General features: G+C 44.6%; 1 protein-coding gene and 1 long non-coding RNA gene across 2 annotated transcripts in view; one reads left to right on the top strand and one right to left on the bottom strand.

The window, feature by feature from the left end:
- EXT1 (exostosin glycosyltransferase 1) overlaps positions 1–19,374 on the bottom strand; it is a 280,466-nt gene that overhangs the window by 137,102 nt on the left and 123,990 nt on the right. The window lies entirely within an intron of this gene.
- LOC309860179 lies at positions 156–8,042 on the top strand. Its single transcript, XR_014309221.1, has 3 exons — positions 156–1,384; positions 6,146–6,255; positions 7,619–8,042. It is a non-coding gene; the product is annotated as an uncharacterized lncRNA (long non-coding RNA).

Here is a 19,374-nt window from a genome sequence, read left to right as displayed (position 1 = left end):
GCACCGGAGCCCAGCGGTTAGGAACCCAGGCTGAAGGAGCCTGGATGTTTAAGGGCATATCTAGATGCCCAGTTTTGCCACTTACTTTCTCTATAACCATGGTCAAGTTACTTAGAGTCTCACTGAGCTATGATGACCACTGACCAGAACACAAGACTTAGCACAGTGGGTACACATAATAAATACCCAATACAATAGAAAGTATAACTTACGGACTTATCTACACATTGAATAAAATTTGTGTTTTCCACGGTAAAACTTAATACTATTTCGTATAAGTAACCCAAATGCATCCCCCCCACACACATACATCTTACCCCCACTGTGCCTTTGCGTTCTTCAAAAATCTACAAAAAGCTCCAAACCGAATGGACTCTTCTGGTTTTTATTCACTGAAGTGAAAGACAAATCATTCACCACCACCTCATCTTAGAGGTACTCAAGTGAGATTACACAGAAAAGGAAATCAGGGAGATGAATGAATCTTACAAAACAGTTTTACTTCTTTCGTACATAATTACAAGAAGCCAGCCAGATCTGTGCAACGAGGAATTTTCACCAAGCGTAACAAATGGAGAAAATTGTAAAGGCAGGTGTGTAAAGCTACAAGGTGTTTTTTTTTTTTCTTTGTTTGTTTGGGTTAAAGATTTATTTGAGCGAGAGAAAGCACACATGTGTGGAGGAACAGAGGGATAGAAATCTCAAGCAAAGATCTCAAAAAATCTGCTGAGTGCAGAGCCTGACTTGGGCTCCAGGCCGCGACCCTGAGATCACGTGTTGAGCTGAAATCAAGAGTCAGATCCTCAACCATCTGAGCCACCGAGCTGCCCCCAAACTCAAACAGTGTAATGACAATTGGGTTTTGACAGAGTCGACTGCCCAAGGCAGCCATCTTGGGGAACTGATAATGAGTACCCTGGATACAGGACCGACAAAGGAGGTTTCAGCAATGAAATTAGACATTTAATTTTGGATACTGCTACTTATGAGAGGCCTGGGGCAAATCATGCGAGTGTTAGTGCACTGAAGGGCTACAAGGAATCCTTTGTTTTTCAAATAATAATGAGGAAGAATTCCACAGCGCTGAAATGTGCTCAAGATGTTCTAGGCTACGCCCTTACCCCCGTGACTCCAGCCACCAGGAAAGGAAGCCAAATGAGGTACAATACGCTACTTAATGATTGCAAACTTTTTTTTTTTTTTTTAAATGGGGAAATAATCTCAATACCATTTGCTTTGGTATTGAGAAGACTCTAACCCCAATGAAATTTCAGGGCATTTGCTTGTCCAGAGCTTTCTTGAGTTTGAAGCAGATGTCAAAGGAAGAGCATACAGAATTGGGGGCAGGAGGAGAACCCTGGCCTACACGCCTGAGGATAAACAGGTATCTTTGACATTTATCACGGACTTGAATATGCTTTGCAGTTAAATTGTAGAGTGCCTGGGTGGCTCATTAAGTTGGGTATCTGCCTTTGACTCAGGTCATGATCCCAGGGTCCTGGAATTGAGTCCTGCATCGGGCTCCCTGTTCATTGGGGAGCCTGCTTCTCCCTCTCTCTCTCTGCCTGCTGCTCCCCTGCTTGTGCACTCTCTGTCTCTGTCAAACAAATAAAATCTTTAAAAAAAAAAAAAAAGGTCAAATAAAATTATAGTGAGTTTAAGCAAACCTGGCATGCAGAACTCTGAATATACCAAAAGAAATCATCTGGAGGTGAGCAGACATTTTATGAGTCTACCCATGTGAATTTCCAAAAGCTTTTAAGTTTTTCAAACTGGATGCTATTTGCAAACATGCAACTTACATGCACTTAGTTTCAGAATTCAGATATAAAGTGAGATTCAGCTGTACTCTGCTGAGGACAAATATTCTCACGGAAAATAAGCATTGGCCTTGCACCTGAAAGACAGATCTTTCTCGGGAGCATTCAAGAGAAATGGCAAGTCCCTACAGCAAGATGCACCTGGGAACAGACCCTTTAAATGGCAGGCGAGCTGCTGGGGGCTTGAAATGGTATGTGGACAACCCTTTCCCCTGTGGTTGCCTTGCACAGAACTACAGATCTTACAGCTGAAAGGGGTCATAGGGGTGCCCAGCTGGCTCAGTTGGTGGCATGTGGGGTGCTTGATCTCAAGGCCGTGAGTTCGAGCCCCACGATGGGCATACAGCCTATTTAAAAAATGGCTCCCCCACTCTCTGAGTGAAGTCTGACTTCCGCCCTCAGTAGCCTCTCCATATATTAGTGATTCAGTATCTGTTTTGTAAGTGAGACCTCAGATTGTAATTAAGAATGATCGATGTAGGGGGAAAAAGCTAACAAGGCAATCAATTCCTTCTTTCAGTTGCCTCAAATCGTGTCCATTTATAGAGTGCTCATTTGTCAGTTCTGGTCACTGGTTTCGCCCTCGTTCAGTTACCAGGTAATCTCAATCTTGGTCAGGGTCTCGGGCTCCTGAATTGAAGGAGTCGCCACCTCCTGGTAGCAGAATGTACTGCAGGCTACCCCGTCGCTTCTGAAATCCGTTATCCATGTGGAATACTCTTCTTTCTAGGAATCGACGCCATGAGCAGCAGAAACTGCTTATGTTGCAGCTATAAATGTGGCAAATCAAATTCAGCCACTGCTAACTACTTTATTCCCAAGAGTATAACATGGCTGTTTACCCCAAATATAAACTGATTTTATTCCATACAGCCTACCTCCTCCTGCCACCCCTGGGGAATCAGGTTCATTTGATGAAAGTCCTAATAATTATGACTAAATGGTTACGCTGATTAAAGCTGGTGAAAGCTATAAAATATGGAATATTAATTTTAAGTACAAAACCATTGTGCATTCTCAAAGAAACTGCTTTGGGGAATTACAGTGCTTTTTTATCATTTGTTTACTTATATACTTTAAATATTTCCCCTCTATCCTCTTAATTTACATTATCTTTGAAGATAGCAATGTAAAGCAAAGATAAGCTTCAGTCTAGACAACCCTCCCAGTCGATCCCAACTCCAGAATTAGTAGAATTCCAACGAAGTGCTTACAATTCTTGTCTGCTGAGTTTTTATAAGGATCCCCTGAGGTCAGCCACCACACTGGCTTGCAGGGTACTTAACTGCACATGAAAGAGAAAGAAATAAAAAGTGCCATCATCATAAATTTATGGAGAAGGTAGAACTTCTGGTACCAGGGAGATGAGGAACTGTCCACTGAGGGCAACAAGGAGCGAGCGAGTCAATGCTGATTCTATAAAATACCGATTACTGAGACTGGAGAGGGAGTTATACAGACCTTTGGTAGGATCACAGCAGACACTGCCATGTTTAGTATATTTTAATCTTGTCTTCCCTTCCTCCTCCCACCAAGGGGTGTGTGTGTGTGTGTGTGTGTCTGAGTGTGGTAGGGATGGGGGGGTGGGGGGGGTAGACAGAGAGGTCTCTTTACCAAAATATGATTTGTAGAGTATTTTGCCTTCCGGTTTAATTCTTCATGCCAAATACAACCCCAGGAGGCAAGAGACACCTTGAAGAATTGCAACAACCTGGATTCAGGAGTGTGAATTTCACACACATGGAAATCTTTGTTTTACTCCCTACTGCATTCCAGATGCCTAGAAGAGTAGGGCCAATTCAGCTAAGTATTTGTTGGCTCAACAAATGAAGCAAAGGGGAGAGTCAGAGAGAAATGAATTCACCATAATTTACTCTCCTTATCCTTCACGTTGTGCTTTTGTGCTTGAGATAATGGAGTACTTGAGAGTGAACTTGACCGTGGAAAGATACAACCAGTAGGTCCACTGGAACTTGAGGACAGACCATAAAACATGGTCTAAATTATGTGTTGTTTTTCTTCAGTTTTGAGTACAGCATGATTCTGTATTCAATTACCAAAGGTCTGGTATCCTGGGCATCCATCAGCTACATTTGAATATTAAAGATCACGAGGGCTGATTGCTGCTATTCAATTAACATCCTAGAGCCAGATCAGTCCTGCCAACTAGAGGACTCCCCCAGCAGCACAGCACTAAATATCTCTGTTTCGGTTTTCATTGGTCACATGGCAAACAAGGGGAAATGAGCTCCAAAGTCCACCAAAGATGATGCTGGCATTCTGGGGTCAGAAGCCTCTGGTTCCACAGAGTCAATCAATATGGTGCAATCGAGAAGACCGTACCTAAACCACAGAATGTAAAGGGCACTTCCCGGATACAGGGATAGTAAGAATGTTTTTCTTCCACTTCTCTTCCAGTTATTTTAAACTAGAGATGGTGAAAGCACTAGCTCATTGCCAACTATGGGACAGGCTCAATAAATATTAATCAAATCTCTTGAACTTTTCCTCCAATGCTCAAAACAGAGCAACATTTCCAGAATTCGAAAAGAAAAAAAAAAAAGGACTTTCTGTAATTGGTTAATTTTTAACCCTAAGTATGTGTTAACTATTCACACAGATGGTTCAGACCTAGGGAGTAAATAGAAACTCCTCCCACCATGAACAGAGGGGCAATGTCCAAATGTCCCATTGGAGGAATAACCAAGAAAAGCATTTCTTCTCCATCAAGGGCAGGTCCAAGACAAAACAACAAAACAAAACAAAACAAACAGAAACTACCTATTTTGCTAGCCAAAATTACCACGAATAGGTCTATGGTCATTTAATTCTCCTTAAAAGGTAAAACCCACTGTGGCTCAGTGGGTTAAGCCTCTGCTTTCAGCTCAGGTCATGATCTCAGGGTCGTGGGATCGAGCCCTGCGTTGGGCTCTCTGCTCAGCGGGGAGGCTGCTTCCCCTCTCTGTCTCTGCCTGCCTCTCTGCCTATGTGTGATCTCTCTGTCAAATGAATAAATAAGAAAATCCTTAAAAAAAAAAAAAAAAAGGTATAAAAGCATCATTATCCCACGGGTGCCCAGCTGTAAACTGTAACAACCTCCTCACGACCAGACCACAAAGCAGCGTCTAGCTCCAACACAGAACGAGTGCTCTCTCTTACGTGTGCTACATGACTGTTCAGGGTTTCAAGGCTTAAACTTTCCCCTCTTGCTCTCCAGACTCCTTTTCATCAGCCACAGCCCTACCTGACATGATAACAACATCTAATAGTAACTTAAGCACTACTATACAATAAACGTCACTACTATACAATAAGCGCTTCTAAGTGCTTTCTATACCTTGTCCCGCTTAATCTTTACAGAAAGGTCTATTGTACTGACATGCCCACTTAGACCATAAAGAAACTGAGGGACGGAGGTTAAGTACGGAGGGGGAAGGAGGTCATGAAACCAGCAAGCACGGGAGCTAGGCTTCAACTCTGGGACTGGTTTGAAGTCACGCTTCTTACTCTCTCCTACGAAGGCTAACGTAGGCCTTCCCTTTCTTACCTGAGATGTGTATTCTTTCCTGGATTTAATCAAACCTGAAATACACCACACCTTCACTGTTCCCTAAATGCAAACAAATCGTTCTCCATTTTGATCAAGGGAAAGACTAAAACAATAATTTTTCCTTAACACTGAGAAGATCCACTGATCATGTACATGAGAAGATTTTTTTTCTTTTCCCTGTTTTTCAGTTTTCAATCTAATACAGTTCACTTTGTCCCTTAAATAAGGTGTTCTACTGCTATTGGGAAACCAATTTTCTCTTAAGACTTTATTGCAATATTATCAGGAAACTGGCTACTTAAACAGCAGGTAATCTTTTATTTCATGCATAATTACCATGCACTATATTTTGATTTGATCCTAATGGCCCTAAGTACATTTTAAACAAACCCTCAACCTGCCCAAATGAAAAACATTTTGCTTCCTCTGTTGCACTTGTGTGGCAATGATAATTAACACATCTTGGGAAATTCGAGCTACATCTGATTAAATCATAACACACCATAAAGGTCTTTCCAAATAATCCTTTGAAGAATCCAGCTGAGAAAATCATGAAAAGAAGAATTATGAGAAAGGAAGCTCATTATAGTTTTGCGCCTGGCACTTAAAGGTGACCCTGTCAAGGTGAGTGTTTTGAATTCAGTTAACTTTCCCAGAATGCACCGGGAATGACTGAGAGAAGAGAGCCATTGAGATGACCAACCCTTCACTCACAGACTCCCCGTTTCTATTCAGTTATTAGTTCCTATTATTCTTTCTTTGTTTGGGCCCACAGCCAAGGAAATGCTGCTCTTTCCTCAGACCAAAAACTTAAGAAGAAACGGTCATCAAACAACAACAACAAACTTCTCTCAGAGGAGCGGACATCTTGATGCTTCTATGCTTGTAAGTTCAGCTTGGTTTAATTTGGGAGGATATGTTTAAAACGGAAACATCATAAAATACGGATATGAACTGAACCCACAAAATTTTGAAAGAAGAAAAAAAAACAAAACTAAACCCAGAAATTAAGCCTACCTGTTCCTTCCAAAGGTCAGAAGTCAAAATGAAATGAGCACCAAAATAATTCGGCACTATCACTCCCTTCAAAAATGGACCTCGATGGCTTAGTCGGAAGAGCATGTCACTCTTGTACTCGGGGTTGTGAGTTCAAGACCCACATTAGGTGTAGAGACTACTTAAATAAATAAAACTTCAAAAATATATTTAAACAACAAAACAAAAATGGACCTACTGCTATTGTTATTCTTACTCAGAATAATACTAGCCATTGCACTTAGCATTTACTGAGCGCTTCCTCATGCATTCTGTGACTTAATCGTCATCACACTGCCAAGTGATTATTAACTCCTGGGAAACGAAGACAAGATGGTGTTCATTCAGTAATTTGTCTAAGATCATACGAGGGGCAGTAAGGATCACCGTTGGGAATCAGAAATCCCGCCTCATCCCAAAGTGCATGTTCTTAATTAAACCCTATCCATTCATTCTACCTTATGCAAAACAATAAATATTTGACTATCAACTACCTATTGTATACAACTGTGTTCAGTAATCCGGACAGAGTATAACTAACATTAAGCACGGAAGGCACTCAAAAATACCGTATTGGGGCGCCTGGGTGGCTCAGTGGGTTAAGCCGCTGCCTTCGGCTCAGGTCATGATCCCAGGGTCCTGGGATCGAGTCCCACATCAGGCTCTCTGCTCAGCGGGGAGCCTGCTTCCCTCTCTCTCTGCCTGCCTCTCCATCTACTTGTGATTTCTCTCTGTCAAATAAATAAATAAAATCTTTAAAAAAAAAAATACCGTATTGAAAGAAAAAAACAAATAGGTACCTCCTTTCGTGGCCCAAAGTATTTATTGAGTGAAAACAGGTTCTATGACAGTGTATAAACAAACAAAAAATGGACAAAGCAGACCTAGTCCAAAGGCATTTACCACCTCCAATGGAAAGACAACACTTACAAATCAAACAATCTGGGAACAAAACAAAGCACCCATATTTATTACTGAAGGCCTAGGGGCCGGGTCCAAGCCTTCTTTGAGAAGCCCCATTATTCGGAATCCAAAGTGAAAACGCAAACAAATGTGATCTGGTGTGTTCCCCATGGCTCCCCACCCAAGAAGTATCCTTCACGCTCTTCGGTCAATGAGAAATCACAAATAAGAATACATAAATTGGACTCAGGAATTTGTTTCTTAACTGAACGGTTGCTAAAGTAATCTCTTCCTCATTTTGTTCCTGCAGGACCACACAGCAATCCCTGTGTTCAGCCCCGTAAACTAAAAATGTCAACCACAGCCTGAGACCCTCCGTGCACCCAAAAGTGAAATGCCTACGTTAAAATATACAAGGGGACCCCAGAGACGCAAATTCTCTTACTTCTGAGGCCATGGTGACTGTTTCAAAGTCGAGTTTAAGAAAACATCGCCAGGGTGGGCACCTGGGTGGCTCAGTGGGTTAAAGCCTCTGCCTTCGGCTCAGGTCGTGATCCCAGGGTCCTGGGATCGAGCCCCACATCGGGCTCTCTGCTCAGCAGGGAGCCTGCTTCCTCCTCTCTCTCCCTCTCTCTCTCTCTCTCTCTGCCTGCCTCTCTACTTGTGATCTCTGTCTGTCAAATAAATAAACAAAATCTTTAAAAAAGAAAGAAAGAAAGAAAGAAAGAAAGAAAGAAAGAAAGAAAGAAAGAAAAGAAATCATCTCCAAATACTAAAAAACTCATGAACATCTTGCAGAAATGATGCACATGTGCCAGACCCCGCTGTAGGGTTGTGTGTGAGTGTGTGTGCATGTGCCCTCGGGCACACGCCTGGCCCAGCTGGAACCCCTTTCAGCCAGCTTATCGAATCCTTCCACCTCCTACAGAGAACTCTGAAGAAATGCAGTTGGTGTGTTTTTTTTTTTTCAACATTCAAATGAGTGTGAATCAGAACGGTGGTTCTCACAGGGCTCATCTTTTCTGTGGAGTGTAGGGTCAGCGACAGGACTGAAATGGATCCAAGTCTCCTTGATTAGCTGATTTTTCTTTTAAAAGGCTGGAGGCAGAGGGTTTGAGGGAGGAAGGAAGGAACACTGGTTCTAGTCCCCGCTCTACCACAAAGAAGCCATGAGAAGTTTAACAAGTTACTGAAACCTTGTAAACCACAGCTTCCTTCTATGTAAAAGCAGGAGATAAAAACAGATGCTCTTCAGGCAGAATTCACATCCTGGCAGCTTGCAGACATCCTCAGGGAGCCATCCTTAACCCCAAGGCCTTTGTGGGGGGTGGGGAGGGGAGAACTCTGTAAAAAATGACTGCATCGCACGGCTCCCACATTGCAGTACACAAGCGACTCTCCCCAAGTGCCTATGCCTGGCCTCCACTCCCACAACATCTGATCTAACTGGTCTGAGGCAGGGCCCAGGAATCAGCATTTTCAAGGCGCTCCAGCCACCCCTACTCCCACCCCGACCCTGAATTTCCGGGTGAGCGGTCCACAACCACACTTGAGAAATTGGTTTAGTTGACGTTCTTGGTGATCTGGATGCTTGCGTCATGACACGGTGGTTATCCACTTGGAAGAGATGGAGCCCAAATTCCTTGCAAATCCGATTTAAATGAACTGAGAACACATACGAAAGGGAATGCCCATAGTGGATTCTACTTGAAAAACAAGCGTTCTCATTCGGCCACTTTCTGCTACTTCTAGACAGAGTCACCACGGCTTATCTTCGTTTTTCAATAAAGGCACTAAGAATTACCTCACAGGATTCTAGGAAAGGCAAGGGACCTTGAGTGTGGTCCTTCATACAGAGGTCTTCGGCCCCAGTCCCTGCCCCCAGGTGTCCTTACCCCATGCAGGTTTGTCTTCAGCTCCCAGAAAGAGCAAAATGACCTTCATCTGTCTTGTTTAGAAAGGGAGTGGCCTGGAACCACCTCGCTAATTTCCAACCAAATTGCTTCACTTGCTATAGAAAGTCAAAGGAAAAATGTCTCGCTTGCATCCCCGTCCCCAATACTACTCCATTTCCCCCCTTCCCCCGGAAGGCTGAGTAATGGGCAGATTCGTGGAGTGGAAATTACGGGATAAAATCCAGCCAAGCCACAAACCACAGCTGGAGCTAAAAGTCACAAAACAGTTGCTGACACACGTTCCCAGATCCGAATCATTCTGTGGCACACACTTCTTGGAAGTACCAAGGGGACTACCAAAACCTGAAGGGGAAAAGGCAGTTTTAAGGATAAAATAGAAAAACAGTCTATAGTCAAAGGCTTTTACTCTTTGAGTTTCACTTTTTCGTGAAGATTAAATCTAAAGTTTATAGACTCTTCACGATTGTTAATGATTTAACTGCAAGGAAGTAAAGCCACTGAAATTAGTATCAGTGATGAAAAGCTAAAGACTGCTCAGCATTCCTCCTTTGTCCCCCCAAAACCCACTGAAGGAACAGGCATGTAAATCCCAGATGCCTGATGATCATCTGGGTTGGGTCTTTCTGCAAATGCTACCCCATCTCGATTTTTTTGATAAAAAAGACATTCTTGAGGTCTCCGCCAACATGTTCAGGATCACCCAGAGGACCCTTCATAACACGTAACAAGCTGAGCAACACAAACATTAAATCAACTTTGGCACTAGAAGCGGCTCCTGGATTTCTGGAGAGCAGCAGAGGAATCCATCGTGTGGTCCACAGTATTTTACAGCCTCTGCCCATTTCTTCTGCAGAGCAATAGAACACTGGAGAGGAATATTTACTGTTTTCTACTTGAAAAGCAAATTTGTGGCAGGGGTGCTGGACACAAATAAAATGAGAAACCAACAGGTAGACCTAGGAAAGGTCAATGTCTGGGAGAGAAAATGAAACCAATCTCATTCAGATGGCAGGAAGCGGTAAAAAGCTGTCAGGGAACAATGTCATTATACTCCAAGCACTTTCTTTCTAATCCAGGTGAGAAAGAAGGTATGTGTTCGCACGACACACATGTGCACACGTATTACGGTGGCAAATGTGAAGTCGAATACCAATAACTTTGCTCCACTTGTTTTCATACATTTCACCGGATGCCAAAGAAAGATCTCGAAAACCAAGAAAAGACCTGGTTTGACATTGCCGTGGGACTTAACGACATTTTCAGACACAACCTATGGGGCAGGGCGGGGGGGATGTGGTAGGAGAACCTGTAGAACCACTGGAAACATTTCACTTTTATAACAAATTAAGTGTTGGGGCGCCTGGGTGGCTCAGTGGGTTAAAGCCTCTGCCTTCGGCTCAGGTCATGATCCCAGGGTCCTGGGATCGAGCCCCGCGTCGGGCTCTCTGCTCGGCGGGGAGCCTGCTTCCTCCTTCTCTCTCTCTGCCTGCCTCTCAGCCTACTTGTAATCTCTGCCTGTCAAATAAATAAATAAAATATTAAAAAAAAAAAAAAGAAAGAAATTAAGTGTTGCTGCTCCTCCTTGATGGGGTGTGGACAGTCTCATGAAACAATGAGTGAAGGCCACGCGGGATGCAAGGACAAGAGATGAAATGGCAGGTGAGTGAAGATCGCCGGTGACTCCCCCCCTCCCCCTTCCACTACATCTGCTCTACTGAAAACTGTCTTGGCTCAGATGCATTGGTTCATCCTCGGGGTCATTCTGGAACCAACACCGCGTGAGATGTGCAACGTGCGTGAAGAATGGAGGAAAACTCTGGCAGCCTTCAGGACCGCCATCCCCAAATGTGGTGTTGGCTATTTGCAAATTAACAGTTGTAATGCTAGTTTAGTATGCGGCCTTGACACCTTACAGAAGAAGTCTGCAAATACAGCTGAAAGAAAGATGCTAACAAACACTGGTCTGGGAACCTAATTACTTGGAAGTACATGGTGTAGATGTGCTTCTGTTCAAGCCAAGTTAAAGATAACAACTCGAGTCAACTTTTGAATTAGTGGAAACAAACATGTGACAAGCGGGACTCCACAGAAGCTTGGAGACCGGGGCAGAGCGGCCCCAGTGTTTAGCCTCTCACTGAATCAAGTCTTTACATAAGGTGAAAAGTTTATCATTCTTCCCATCCCCTTTCACCTCACGTGGTCAGAAAACAATCCCCATCTTCAAAAATAACTCAGACTGATTAAAAACATGGAAAAATAACAGATAAGACCTACAGTGACAGTAGGAAGGCTTTTGGTTTATTTTTGTTTACATGTCCTAGGAGCCAATGAACTAAGAAAAGGTCGACTCAAAATATATGGCTAGAGGCAAGACATTTAACGGATGGCTGCTGAGCTGGGCCAGCTTCCAGGACTCACCAGGCTCCTGGGCGCTCTCCTCTGCTCTATTACACTACCTCAGCCTTCCCCTGCCGCTCCATGGCCTCACGGATCTGCCTGCTGGCCGAAATCGGGCTGATACCACCAATGACCATCACCTGTTTTTGCTTTTGTAAAGCAAAAGTCTGCTTTTGCTCCTCCCAGAGGACCCTTGTTTCTATGGGTTCCAAGCCAGTTTCACCACGTTTAAGGCTTGTTAAAATGTAACAAGAATAAAGTTCCTCTTCAAAAGGCACTTGGGCTTACAATAAGGCACATCCAACATCTCTCGCCATATAAAATGATCCAATTTTGACTAAGGAAAAACTCTCAAATAGAAACTTGGTTGAAAGCCGAGTCTTTGGGAACCTGAACCTGAACCTGAACCTGTGGAGGTTATAGACCTATTCTAATGATAAGTGCTTTTTGCACACAAGTGACGTTTTGGAATTGATTCCTGAGTCCTGAGACACGCAAGCTTTTGAATGTTCTTAATAGTGGTTAAGTCTTAAAACCTTCTGAAGACAGATTATATTTCTTTGGAATGAGCCGAGAGTGTTTAGGAGACAACTCTGGTGGACATCCAGCTGGGGCAGACCATTTGGGTTAAAGCTATAAAGTATCAACAATGATTTTCTGGTGTGGTTTGAAAATCAGCTCTGAAAACCATTCCAAAAGAAGTATTTCAGAAATGTATACAGCAGTAACACCATCAAGGGAATGAAAACTGTTTTTAAAAATGGCTGCCAGATGGCTAATACTGTTTCATGCCTCCATTCCTTTATATATGCTGTTTGGACCCTTGGCCTGGAGTACAACTTCCTCATCCCCACCCTGTCTCCCAAAATACCCGAATTCTTCTCTTCCTTCAAAATCTCCTCCTCCAGGAAGCCTTCCCGGAGTCCCCAGGCTGATGCGGATGCCCTCGATGCTGCTCTCACACCGCCACCCTCCCCTCTCATGGGCAGAGAAATACGTAAAGGACATTAAGAACACTGGTTTTGTTTTCTGCACACCCCCTCACCTCCCACTACCAAGCTGCCAGCTCCTTACAAATAATGGCTGTATTTTCTGGTACTTGACAGAGTGATGGCTTCATACAATGCTCCATAAATGCTTGTTGCCCAAATAAACCCATTTGAAAAATTAACCTCTTTGCTTTAGTTTTCGTTTTGCTTCATATAATTCGGCAAACTTGTCCTCTGCAATTCAATGTCAACCCGGGAGTAATTTTACACGAAAGACTCTGGCAGTGTTGACCCTGGCGCCATATGTTATTATTTCTTTCAAAAAGACTCTGAGTCCTGGAAAGGAAAGGAAGGTAATAGAGAAAAGAGTAACGTGAGCTCAAAGAAGTGCCTAAGACAGATCGTGAACAGACCCAGCATCGAGTTCAAAATGGAGAAATGGTTTCTCCAAAGGATCAAGCCAAAGGCATTCAGAACTCGATGAGAGCGATTTCCCAACTCGTGGAAAAATAGATCGCACCAAGTTTACTACGAAACATAACTCTCAATATCAAATTGCATTTCTCTCCTGAAATTCTCGTATGAAAGACCTCCTACTTAGCGATTTCACTTATGGCTAGACAGCCAATGGTGGGGGAAAAGTATTTCTGTCAAAAGATAATATATAATAATGATTACAGAAGCTACAGTCATATGGAGCCCCAAACTGGAAACAAGAGGTATGTTCACCCCTAATAGTAATGGGTAAACATGCATATTCGTACAATGGAATACAGCAGGAGCAAAGAACAAACCGGGATAAACACAGCCTCATGGGTGAATCTCATAGACATGACGCCAAACTACAAAGGTTAGAGCGAAAAGAGTCCATGTGGCATGGTTCCATTTCTATGAAATCTAAAAATCATGCAAAAGATAGTATCAACAGAATGCATGGGGGCTGTTACCATGTGCTGGGAATGTTCTAGATCTTGAAGCTGGTGGTAATTACATAGGTGCATACATGCACAGCATTGCATAAGGTTTATGCTTCAGTGAGGGCTTTGATCAGTATACATTTAACAACTCAAATGGCAGACTTAATCCTGAAATAGCACAGTAGGAGCAGAAGGGCTGGTGGCGGAGAGGTGGCTGATGTGGGGGAGAGAGGGATAGGGACTTTCTTGGATGCGCTGAGGACTCCTAGCAAAAAAGATGTCAGGGAACTGGTATCCCAGGCATGACCCTGTGGGGAGTGGCCTTGGATATTACGGTTCTAGTGTTATCTAGTGTTATCCCTGGAGAGAGTGAGCAGTACCTTTTGGAACTAATCTCTCAGGTAACACATTGTTACACAGTGCATTAAGGTTTATAAGAACCCTTCATCCTGAGATTTTTCACATATCCAATGCCTGCCTATTCATTAGGGACATGACACAGTATGGCAAAGTAGTAAGAGAAAGTACTTGCAGGAAGAGAAATTGCCTGATGTTAGGATGACGTTAGAATGAGATGATAACTTTGGGAGGCAAGGATGATGTGAGGCTCACAGTGGCCCACAAGCCATTTAAAATCTGTGGACCTAATACAAATAACACATCTAAAAGGGGCAAGGAGCACAGGTGGTAGAAGAAATAGAGAAATCCTTGCATGAAATGAAGTGCCCATTAGTCCCTCAGCTGGGTTTTTGGGTTCTCCATCACGGCCTGGCCTTGATCATACGAATGATGAGGTGAGAGAGGGTATGAGATCCATGTCAACAGCTCTGTAGTCAATATCCAAGATCCATGGCCTGGTAGGTATACAGTAAAGGATACAAAAGAAAAACCCCAAATCTGAAGTTAGCCACTAAGTTTTCTTTCCCCACTGACAGCTCTTGAAGATGAACCAGGCACAACCCAGGCACCTAACGAAAGAGCAAACGAGGCAACAGGCAGAGTGATAGGAGTTTCATTTCAAGGAACCGAATTCCTGACCACAATAAGGAATAATGAAGTTGCTTTAACTCGCTGGCTAAAACCTTATGTTTGGAGAAAGGTGGAGGGACGCATCCCTCTCAACGTCCAGTTGGTCCCACGCCGTGTGGGCGCCTCTTTGCTGATGAAAGGTATAGGGGCAATGGAATAAATGGAAATATTATCCCTCACGTCAAGGGCCGTGCTGTCCGATTGAGTCAACAACAGCAACAACACAGGAAGCCCAGCGGAACACGAACGTCTGGCAACCCCCCTTCGCTTACTGATATCTGAACAACCACATCTGGCCCGAACTAAAACCACATCATTACACTCCGATTTTGCACAGAGACTTATTCCAAGTGGTTACAAAATAAAAACTGAATAATGAGCTAATGACTTGCTCCATCCCCTCCGCATCAGCTTCCTCAGCTAGCAGATCACTCCTCTGGAATTTTAATGCAAATGCTAGGAGACATAAAAGAATCTCGAGGTCACATTCAACTCCGTAAAAGTACTCCTTATCTGGGGGTGCCTGGGTGGCTCAGTGGGTTAAAGCCTCTGTCTTCAGCTCAGGTCATGATCTCAGGGTCCTGGGATCGAGCCCCGCATCGCGCTCTCTGCTCAGCAGGGAGCCTGCTTCCTCCTCTCTCTGCCTGCCTCTCTGCCTACTTGTGATCTCTGTCTGTCAAATACATAAATGAAATCTTTAAAAAAAAAAAAAAAAGTACTTCTTATCTGAAATGCTCTCCCTAAAAAAAAAAAATCACAATTTGTCTAAACTATTTTGGGGGGGGAGCACACCAGCCTGAGTGACATTTCTACATGAGGCTGTGGTAGGATGGGGTGGGGAGAGATCTCCTCGGGAGGACTAAGATACAGAAACAATTAACTGAACCTTCCCACAGTCACTGGTCCAACAGTTGGTCCCACTGGTCCTACAGTCCAGAAAGGTTTATCTTCCTTCCACTGTGCTACAGCTGCATTCACTCCCACTTTGTTTTCGCCCTTTGGAAAGTGTTCGGCTTGTTGGAAAGTGGTGGTTACCCCTGGAAGAGACTCTGAGAAGGCTCGGTCTGGTTTGCAGTACGCCGAAGAGTCCCCCAGCTAGTGGAAAAGGACAGCAACCCCCACGGGTGTTATTAACACAGCCTGTACAGCCAACCAAGCCAACCCCATGTTTGACCTTCCCCTCCCACTTCGTGTTCACCCCAAACCTGCGATAGAGGCAGGACAGGCGTCATTGCTGCGTTCCACAGGAGGAAACAGAGCAGAGCTCTGGGGTGATTTAAGCTCAGGTCCCACTGCTGGCAACCGGCAAAGCTCAGCGTGGACTCAAGAGACATGCTTTCCTCACCATCTCAGGCTAAGTCCCCCAGGTCCCGGTCCCAAGAGGGAGAGAAGACTAGGATGGGTTAAAAACCAAATGGGCAGTGGGTGTGGTGCATAATCAGTGAATCCTGGAACACTGAAAAAATTAAAAAATTAAAAAACAAAACCCAAACAAATAAATGGGATCACTTAGTCTCCAGTCCCCTTCATTCCTGATTCCAAGGGCATATTTTTATGATAATGGGGGGGGCAGTCACAGTGAAGCAGGTAGGTGAAGTTCTAAAATTGAGTCTGATGCCTAAAAAATACCAAAAGAGAAAAAAAATGGGGGTGCGTGGGTGGCTCGGAGAGTTAAGCGTCCGATTCTTAACTGCTTTCGGCTCAGGTCATGATCTCAAGGCTGTGAGATTGAGTTCCAATCAGGCTCGTGCTGAGCACGGAGCCTGCTTAAGATTCTCTCTCCCACTCTGTTCCTCCCCCAGTCCCCCTCCCCACGCACGCACATGCTCTCTCTCTTTAAAAAAAAAAAAAAAAAGGAAAGACAAGAGAGAGAAATGTACTCTAGACAAGAGAAGACACCAGAGTATTATGGCAGACTATGGAAAAGGGAGTAACACAAAAACATGACAAAGACCGCGCCCCTCCACAGTTTAATAACTAGACCAGGCAACACGTAGTTAACAGTAAATGCATCATCTCCGCAACAAAATGTTCCAAATTTCCACCCCTAATTTCTACCTTTGAATGAGTAAAGTGACTCTTTTCATCTTTCCAAAGCTCTGTAATAAAACACAGTGCCATGGGGAAACATACATACAAAACAACCTTTATTTGGACCGCTGTACACCTTCAGTGAGTGACATACAAAAGCTAGAAAAATAAATTCCCACTTAACTAAATTGTTTCATTACACGTCTGCCTCCCACCATTTCCCCCCAGAGTCCCACGAGTTACTGCAAGTGTTTTCAGGGATGCACTAGGACCCGAGTCTTGAATGGGAAGGTTGTAGATGTGATGGAGAAGGTAGCAAAGCCCCGCGGTGCTGACTGGGGTTGCCTGTCTAGACGGCGTGGCTATGGCATGAATTCACAGGGGGTCGGCACTCTCCATCTATGTCCAGGGGCCTTAAGAAGCTCAGCACAGAATTCTGGACCACTGGGTTCTGGCACTGACTGATCAAAGCAATGATCTCATAAGCCCATTCTTATTTTTCCGGAGATGATAATAGATAGGACAGGAGGAAAGTGAAAGGGAAAAAAGCGGCCTGGGCATCATCATCTTGGCCCACCCCCCACCCCTATTCATTCCCCCACTCCCCACCTCCCGCGGCAGTCCATCACCAAGTCCTGCTGAGCTTTCTGTCAAAGGTCTGGTCCAATCCATCCTCATCTGCCTCCACTGTCACCTTGCTTCTTGCCTCTGTTTCCCATCTATGGTCCCTTCTTCATAAAAGTAGGCAGATAGGTTTGACATGCACAGTAGAGCAGGGCACTCCCCTACTGTATAACCTTCAATGGCTCCCCAGCACTCTGACACTAAAGTAAAACTCTGAAGACCATGTGCCGAGGAGACCCAACTTAACCTCTCTATCCCCATCTGGTGACATCCTCCGAGGGATCGATCACTGTTCCAGCCACACTGGTCTCTTTGGAGTTCTCTGACTATACCAGACTTCTTCCCCAGTCAGGCTCTGACTGTTTCCCGCCCCCCCCCCCCCCATCTGGAGGGTTCTTCCCTAACTCTTCACGCGCTGATTCATCCTGAATTCCTGTCTCTGCTTAAATGCCACCTCCTTAAAGAGGCCTTCTCTGATGGCTGTGTCTCACTGTCACCGTGCTCCCCCATCGTGCTCACCCCACCACCCCGTATCACTACATTCTGTGAGTTTCTTCCATCTCACAGCAAAATTTCTCATGATAAGGTTACGCTGCGCAATTATTATATCTAAATTCCAATTTAAAATAATTGGTATTTTCTATCTCCCCCAGGAGAGCCCAAGCTCCAACACAGCGGAGATCATGGTATATTTTCACCAGTCCTCCCCAGAGAACCGAAGCCTGGTTCCCGAAACACGATGAACCCCTCTCCTTCCCACCCAAGCCCCCCAAGTTTCAAGTCATACTAAGCCAGACAGATACCCAGCACCTACTTCACTCTGGGGAGACCTTCAGAGATGGGGCTCCTTTAACCAGCGTGCATAATTAATCCCACTGCAAAAATCTTCATCACAAACCCTACAAACCACATTTCAGTCAGTTTCCGGTTTCTCACCACTAGGCCCTCTGCCAACTTAATATATGGAAATCCCACTCGGAAAGGTTGCTAACACACAGCCACTCTCGTGACGTTTTTCCTGTCACCTGGGTTCTAACCCAGAGGGCTGCTGTGTGCGAACGCAGATGGCCTTGCATTAAGAAAGCTTTGTTGGTGCGGGCAGGTTTTTTTCCAGGGTAGTTAAGTTCTTGACTGGAAACTTCGCTCTGGTTTTCCAACCCTGTTTTTACAGCCGCTGGAGGACAGAGGCTGCTGTCCTCTCTCTTGTAAACAAAAAGGCCAAACCACAGTCCCCAGCCGGCAGGACACACACACACACTCCTGCTGGGAGGGCAGCCCCGTGCGGCGTGCGGTGGCTCAGGGAGCAGCTGTCTGCCTTCCTGTGACCGCGCCGTCATTCATGAAAAGCCAGCCCACGGTCGCGGCCGCGGCTTCGGTTCAGAGGGACTCCCAGCATGAGGTTTCTGCCTGCAGAGACACACCGTCTTGTGCAAAGAAGCTTCGCCCAAGTCTTAGGAAAGGGGCCTCATGTGCCTTGTGGCAACACACCTGTAAACCTCACGATGGTTGATGGTCGTCAGAGGCTCTCTCTATGCGAAACCAGCAACACTGGGAAGCTGCGATGCTTTATTTACTGATTTTTTTCCTTCAACACAATCCATTCTATTCCTACTCATCCAGAAACTACAGGATTCAGACAGAGGGGGGTCCGGAACAAATCCTGTACTGTCTACGAAGAAAAAACTGCTGAATTATAATGCATGCATAAGGCTACTCCAAGATTGGATAAAACACTTGGCAGAAACTATTTTAGGTCTTCTCTAGTACTTTGGAGCTACCCATTAATTTATAAACAGCTGATCTACTAATTACAAGAGTGTTTTTATCTATTCATTCCACCAGGAACAAGGGAATCGACATGAGCTTGGTCCCACCGGCCCAGCTGCGCGGGCTAGCTATCTGGGAGAAGTACTTTCCTTCAGAAAGCAAACTGCATTTTGCTTCTAAAAGTCCCAGGGTTCCCCCCCGCACACCAAGATTTATATGGATGAGATCTCCCTCTATATTAGTTTTCTATTGCTGTTATAATAAATTACTATCAACACAGCGGCTTAAAATAACACCCATTCATTAATGCGCGGTTCTGTAGGTCAGAAGTCCCAGCCCCAAATGACTGGTTTCTCTCTGCTCAGGGCCGGGTGTAGCGGGGTAGGGGGGCAGGTC

This window comes from Mustela nivalis, assembly GCF_964662115.1.
Source record: "Mustela nivalis genome assembly, chromosome: 2".
NCBI classification, from domain to species: domain Eukaryota; kingdom Metazoa; phylum Chordata; class Mammalia; order Carnivora; family Mustelidae; genus Mustela; species Mustela nivalis.
Note: the sequence above shows the minus strand (reverse complement) of the source record. Positions and strands in the feature narration are given on the sequence as shown.